At 41.4% G+C, this 7,896-nt stretch overlaps 1 pseudogene; it reads right to left on the bottom strand.

The window, feature by feature from the left end:
* The window catches only part of LOC101633146, a 3,424-nt pseudogene extending 1,043 nt beyond the window's left edge, over positions 1 to 2,381 (bottom strand).
* Positions 2,382 to 7,896: the final 5,515 nt, after the last annotated feature.

Here is a 7,896-nt window from a genome sequence, read left to right as displayed (position 1 = left end):
TTCTGCTCCCCACTCTGTCTCTGGTGAAGCCTCTCACCGCCCCGAGCCTCTGGCCTGTACCCCAGTTCTGTATAAATAAATCTTTAAAAAAAAAAAAGAATGTAACAAGGGAGATTCAAAATTCCTTGGACCTATGTTACTAAAGGGTGCCTGGCTTTAAGTAAAACAGTTAATGACTTATAATGACAGGTTTAAGAAGCAATGTAAAGAGATCTGGATAGATAATTCTTCCCTATTTTTTCCTTGTAATTCTTTTTGTATGCTTTTTGAGAAAGAAGTTACCTCTTTTTTTGGCAATAGGTAGTATAATTTCCCAGACCAGTTCTACATAGGACTGGCAGAGGTCAGTACACATTTGTCTTCGGAGGCGTTTACATGCCAATGTAGTCATGTAGCCATTACAAGTTGGCCTCTTCTGAAACCCATGTCAGGAGGAGGTGGGGCCAAGTGAAAGAGCTCCCGGGGATCAGGGGTCAGGTCCATCTGGCTGTCTCCATTCAGCTTATTGAGCTGAACTAATACACACTTAACATTTTTACATTGATAGTACGTAATTCTGAGAATATTTCCCCTTTTGTAAAGTGCGACCCACCTTAAGACTGGAAGAGTCAGAGTTAAAGTTTAGGTCTCCATGTGCCATCCTCTGTGCTTTCCTGGCCACCTTTACCAGTTTTCCATAGGAAATGTGTGATGGATTTATTGTTCACACTTAGCATTCCTTGGTTTTTGTTTTCTGAGTATAATTAGTGCTATTCTGTTTTTATTGAGGAAACTAGAAAACCATGAGGTGGATAATGCCATTTAAGGGTTTTTTGAGAAATAATGTTCACTCTAAAATTTAAGGGTAACAAATACAATAGAATTTCAGTATAATAGTAAGCTTAGAGCAGAATTCCAAACAAAACTGATCTCATATCAGCCAATTTTCTTTTTAAAGCATTTTAAAGTAAAAGTTAATCCCATAGCATAAATGGCATTATAAGGACTATAAAAGAGAGACTAGAACTGGCTCTATGCCTACTAGTTGATTAGGTTAATGACCTTGCTTAAGATTTACAGAAAATGATTATCTTTCTTTAATGGCTCACTATTTCTTTGTAGGAAATATAGAACACCAATTTAGAAGGGTAAATTCCATTGGTGAGAGAAAACAGTGAAGGTAGTCCTGAAGCTAAGGAATAAGTTTGGTTTTGAGTCCAGTTTTCTGATCTACCTTGTACTGCTCTGTAATGTTTCTTCTCTGTGTTGTAGATCTCACCTTCTCGGCATTGGGGCTAACACAGCTGCTGCTTCTTGAAGTAAGCATCAGTGACATTTTGGCATTTTCATACTACTGTTACCAATTTTGGTAGAAGTGATAGTGACACATTTCTAGGGTGACCTAAGCAGACAAGCTGGATTGAGGGATAGCGGTCCAGTCACAAGTAGAAAGCCACTGCCCTGCTGATCCAAGAAAACTACCCTTGTTCCTCTGCTGCCCTGCTAGGGTGGTCAGGATGGTCCTGGGAGTGATGCAGCTCACAGTCTTCTCATATGCTGGCAGGGGTTTTTCCCATGGCTCAGTAGCTTTCCAGGTACATCGTCAGTAGGATGATATGCAGGCATCTTGTAAGTTCAACTCCTTGTGTACAGCCATTCTTATTACCAGCTCATTTTGTGACCGTAGCAAGAACTTTCTCACTTTTCTTTTCAATCCTGGGTTTAGCTGCTGAATACTTTCTCTTGTACATGACCTTTGTGAAATATATAACAGATGTGGAGCGTCTGTTGTTTCCTCTCACTAGGACAGGGTTTCAGCTACAGTGGGACCTTCCTAACTACACCACCAGCATCAGCCTTCTTGGCTTCAGGTTTCTTCACTTTAGTAGCTGCCTTCGCAGCTTTTTCACTTGACAAAAACTAATAAGCCCCCAGTTTCTAGTCTGTCACATCATTACCTTTCAGTAACAAAGATGTGTTCAAATTTAAACAAATCAAAGTCACACAGTAAATAACACGCCATAAAGTATCTGAAGTAGATTCTGCCTCCAAAGCTTCCAGTTATGCTATAGTGTTTTCTGGGTGAAATCACATACTTAAAGAGATTTTATAGTTGTGGTTAAAGTTATTACTTTATGAAACCATCTGAAATGAATATCTGTGTCCATTCTTTTCCAGATTTTGCTGATACAGCTTGACAGCCACACCTTGAATAATAAATGGAAGACTTCAGGACATTGATAAAGCTAACATTCTAGTGAAGAGCTTCAGTGGGTCATGGCTGGGTAGGAGCTAATATGCAGCTGTGCTGGTAAATAGTTTGGTGATAACCTTCAGATACCACATTCATTGATTTTTGTTAGGGCTAAGGATTCTGTTGAAAAATCTTGAACTTTGACCATTATTGGGTTGATTATTAATAGGACAATGGACTGGATGGGCCCACTTGCTGAGATTATGGGATCCTGGGATTATGGGAGTCTGGAAAGAAAATTTCACCTTAAGAGAATGACCAATCTGACAGAGCAAGCCCCGTCTTCCCAAGTAGGTGAATGTTGGAGGCAAACTAGTTCCAGGTATGTCCTGACCCAGCCAAGTTGGAGGTAGGTTTGCTCTTTGCGGGGGGTGGGGGGAGGAAGAGTCGTTTTTGTGAACTGAAAGCTATGTCAGTAGATGTCATAACACTGGAGTTCAGCTCCACGCATCTGCACCTAGAAGGAATATTTTCACATCACAAGTGTAAATAAATATCCAGCACAGAATCACCAGATGTTACTTGGATCCATTGGACATGGCCCTATAGAACCCCAGATTTGTATCTCTGCTGATCAGTGAATCTCAAGAGTGGTAATAGAAGTGGACCTCTCACCCTAGGGTCAGGTCTATGGAGCCATCAGGGCTTGAAGTTGCAAAAACTTCATCAACCACAGCAACCCATTTAGGATCATGTGCACTCCTTTAAGATGCCTAGAAATACTTGGGGAAGAAGATTTTCTTTGAGGTAAGTTTTTGCAGGTGATGACTCACAGCCATGAAATTCAGATATTAGTATGAAAAAACTTAATTTGTACTCATGGCTCATTTAAGAATGGGAAAGTTTTCCTTTCTGCTCTAATGTAAAATAGGTAAATGGGCAGGATTTTCAAGACATGCTGTAAAGAAATCAATTAGTGAATACTTGGATCTTCATTAAGGAATGGTTGAGCTTCATATGGCCCATAGTTTGTGCTCTACCATGCTTCCTGCAGGGCCCCTCTGACATCACTGCACTTACTCACCACCTTAAGTTCTTCATGCACACACCTCAGGGCTCTTGGATTTGGCTATTCACTTGCTCTAGATCACACTTCCATGCCCCATTTCCTCAGATATATATATACCTGACTCCTTTGCTTCCTTTGGCCTCTGTTCAAATGTCACCTTCTCTGTGAGCTTTTCCTGCTTTCTTACATAAGAAAGCAACACCTACCTCTTGCTTTATAATTCTTATCCTTGTTTCATTTTTTCCTGAAGTGCTGGTATGTATGTAATTGTTTGTTTATTGAGTGAATCCCCTTCATTAGAATGGATGTTCTGTGAGGACAGAAACTTCATCTGTTTTAGTCACTAAAAATAAATTTGGTTAAGAATGATTCTTTTATCATTCATTCATTCATTCAACAAACATTGGGCCCTACTAGGTGCCAGGTACTATTAAATAACCAGAAAAGACCACTCCTGCCCTTAATTAAGTCACAATGTGAGGAGGTCATAGATAAGCAAATCTAACTATAAATGCATTGTGATGGGTCTCATTGTGGGTACCATAGGAGGAAACCAAGAAGGGTGAGGATGATTACAATTGTTAGCATTTATTGAATGTAGTTAAACAACTTAAACATAGTATCATTTAATGCTGTTAGTATTTTTAAGTACAGATATTACCTTTATCTTAAGAAAGGAAACTTGGTCAGAAAGGACAAAAGTCATAGAGGTAGACTTGGTGGAACTCAGGAGCAAATTTGGTTCTCTCTGGCTCCCTAGCTCAACTTTTTAATCATGTGCTGAGCAGACAGAAGACTAAGTAAGCAGAAGAAATGATGTATCCTGAGGATTGAAACTCTACAGTGTGTATTCAAGAAACAGAAATTTTAGGGGGAAAAAAAATAGTATGCTTCATTTAGAAGATAGCCTTATAGACCATATTTTCTTTGCCTCCTGATTTCTTTCTCTTTTCTCCTTCCACAGTAGTTTGCTTGCGTATATTATAATTAAGCATCTGAATATGCTTGGATATGAAGTAAAAATTCCATGATTGAAGTGGCAGGTTGGGCCATGTGATTGTAATAACCCAAATGGGAGACGGACTATTTAAGTAGGATAGCAACTGAGAATGAAGGAGAAACAGCAGATAAGTAAGACCCTTAGACACAGAACTGCTCAAACTTGGTGTCTATTTGACTGTTAATGTTGAAAGAAAGATTCTGAGCTTGGGTGCATGGGGAGACAGTGGAATCATTGACAGAGACAGGGCATGCAAGAGAATATCTAGAGGGAGTAAATAAACATGAAGAGGAAGTTCTATTTGTAATTCACTGAGTGTGGGAGATGCCAGCCAGCTCTGGTTTGGATATATAAGGCTAACACTCTGGTTGGAGACACATAACTGATAACTACTACGTATTTCTTTAAGTTATTGTCAAGAAAGATAAGCAATATACTTGTGATAGAACTTTGAGAAAGACCAACTGTAGAAAGCTAGGGATCTCAGTACTCACATCTTTGGATGTGCATTATGTTGTTTACAGATCATTTGTTGTACAAATAACTAATAAATAGTATATCTAACCAGAATGTTTTGCAGTGCTCTTGTTTTAAAAAACTACCTGGGGCCATGAGGTCTCCTTGCAGCATTTTCTTCTATAGATGTCTGAGCCAAATTATAAGAGGCTCCCCTTACACCCCACGCCTCCCGTCACTGACACAAGCTATGCAGCCTCTGTGTCGTCAGACACGGTCTGGATGGAGGGGAATTGCTCTGAAAAATCAGACTTTCCACACTAACTTATGTTATGACCTCCCTTTTTTGTATAATTATAATATCAAAATATTCTGAGCAACTTTCAGCTTACAATTGGACTGCCTCAGCCACATAAGGCCTGCCTGCCCTGACAAGCAAGCACTGCACCAGGGTGAAAAATTCCCCTGAAGTCAAGTGACTTGACTACTGACTGATAAAAATAAGCAAAAGGGCTGTTTTTGCAAAGTCTCTCACTGCCGATGGAGGAAAACCCAAATCTTATCATTCTATTATCTCACCTAGCCTTCTATTCAGCTTCTGAAGAATTACTCAAACTTCCTTATTGTTTGGCCTTTAGATGTGGAAATTCATCCAGGTTGCCTATTTTTAAACTAGTCAAAGTTTTCTACCTGCTACACCTTAAGGGAATCCACAAAAGTCTTCTGGCTAGTTTTTCAGGATTCTACTATGTAGTCTTTAGATAAGGAAATCCAGCTATGTCTCCTATTCAGAGATTTGATTAGCAAGGAATTTCCTCTTCTGTCTCCCAGGATGACTCAGGCAGAAAAACAAAAACCCATTAAGTAGCAGATAAGGTTTAAGGGACTTCTATGTTAGTTGATCTCCACTATAGTAATATTAGTCATAAACTTTGTGCACTTATGTACCTGTTTTTAACCTTAATTGACTTTAGAATGTTATATCTCAGCTAAAGTGCAATATGACCCTAAACTGTTCTTAGGAAAAAAAGATGATTGTAATCTCTCAGCCCAGTTCCTGTGCTGATGTCATCCCACTGCTTGCTCCTAATGTATAAAATAAACCTCTGCTGAAGGCAGAGCAGGAAGACTTGCACCCAATCCAACTCCTGTGTCTTCCTCGCTCCCCTTTCCCCCTTTTCTCCTTCTCCCCTTTTTAGGAATCTCTGCTCGTGACGCCTTCCCATCTTAGGGTCCTGCCTATCTTGCCTCCAGACACCTCAATAGTTGGAGCTGGTCTCCAACATGTCACCTCTGGGCTCCAGGTTCTCTGGTGCAGTGTAACTTGCCTGGCTCCATTACCCTTTAGTGCAAACCCTTGGCACACTGAGACCCCCAAGCTTAGCATGCAGTCTGTAGGTAGCCAGCAGTCCAGCCTGGTGGGTTCCAATGATGGTGGAAGTACCTGTTCCAGTGGCATCAGCCTGGACTACAGCCAGCACTATGGCAGCTGTACTGTGGCTGCCCTGACCTGCTCCTCCACAACACTGTGGGGCTCACCACTGTGAGAGACCACTGACCTCACTGCAGGTTGGGTTTGGAGTATGGATCCTACTCTGGCTTTGTAGATCTGCCAGCCAGGTCTGAACCTGCCCTGTACCATTCAAATACAGTAGAGCCAGCCTGCTCAGATCCACCGTGGAGCCCACCACAGGTAAGAATCCCCAGGGAACTCAGTACAACTCAGGTTCCATCTGCTGGCAGGGATTTTAGTTTGGAAGCTATTTGGAAATGGACCAGTCAGGTTTGAAATACCCCTGCCTAAAATATTTTTACAAAACTTGAGATTATCTTCAGAGTCTGCATATCTATAATGGTAAGAAATTTGAAAGAAAAGAAAGCAGATTTGGAGGATAAGCAAGTTACTCAAAACCAAATCTCAATCTGCTGATTGAGGTAGCTGGTGGACCAAAGACACTGTTTTCTGGTCAAAACAGTGTTTTCTAGTAACTCATGAAGATATATCAAGAAGAGGCCTTCCAGGAGTAAGGAAGCATCTTACCACACATGTCTGGGACAAAGGAGTAAAGAACACACAGCATCTGGAGTACTATTTTGTTCAACGCTTATTACTCCCCATGTGGTTTTTGCATTATCTACATTTTAACTGGAAAATACAACTTGCCCTTGGTTAAAAAAAGAACAGCTCACACAGAAGCACAGGAAGCAATATATGACCACCCCCTTTTAGAAAAGTAGGTATGGCCCAGCATGCATAATATTCTGCACTTTTCTCTGAAGATCTCCTGTGGGGATGACTTTCAAGGATTACTCTGCACAGAGAGACATGTGGTACTTGAGACTTGGCCAAGAAAGACCCTTGGGACTCAGATTCTTAAATGACACCTGCACCTTGACCTTCCTATTGGTCAGCTCTCATTTTTAAATCACTTTCTTTTCACTTCCTCAGCTATCAGTAATTGTTAGATTCCTATCAGAGGGTGAAGATAGGGAGAAGAGATACGAGGAATGGAGGAAAGAGGAAATGAGCAAAGGGGAAAGCTGGGAGAGAGGAGGAGAGTACCTTGCACTCATGGCTATCTGGGAGTTATGGGCTGGAGCTGTGTCTCCCTCTGAATTCATATATTAAAGACTGAATATAACAGTGTGGTCCTCAGGGAAAGGGGAGGTTCAGGGTTCCCTGCCCCACCCAAAGCAGGGTGTAGCTGAGCAGGGAGAAGGAAAAAGCTGGATAGGAGACTGGGAAAAAGAAGGAAAAGAGATGGGGAACAACAAGGAGACCTGGAGGAGGCGATATGGAGCAGAGAGACATGAGAAGAAACTGCAGTTGCTTCTTTGTATTGAAGTGGTTGAAACAGATGTTGGTGAGACATCTACAGGGAAGTTTAACAATGCAGATTTTATCTTGATTTTGATTTTGCTCCTTTGTCCCAGACATGCTGGGCCTCTTCTGCCCCTTTCCTGTGGGTCCTCACCAGAAGGTGGTGCCTTAGACTTTTGCCGGCTTTTGAGCCTTAGTGGCCCTGCTTTGGGGCAGCTCTGTTGGCCCAAATGCCTTGTGGGCATTTACCCATAAGGGGATTGGTAACTTTAGGTGTTTGATTTGGAAACTATGTTCTTTATCCTTCTGTTACAGGGCAGGGAGAGGGAAACCCCTGAACCCCCAAACCTGCCTGCTCTAAATAGGTTCTGCCATCT

This window comes from Condylura cristata, unplaced genomic scaffold, assembly GCF_000260355.1.
Source record: "Condylura cristata isolate star-nosed mole 26May11 unplaced genomic scaffold, ConCri1.0 scaffold00049, whole genome shotgun sequence".
In the NCBI taxonomy this organism is placed as follows: Eukaryota; Metazoa; Chordata; class Mammalia; order Eulipotyphla; family Talpidae; genus Condylura; species Condylura cristata.
Note: the sequence above shows the minus strand (reverse complement) of the source record. Positions and strands in the feature narration are given on the sequence as shown.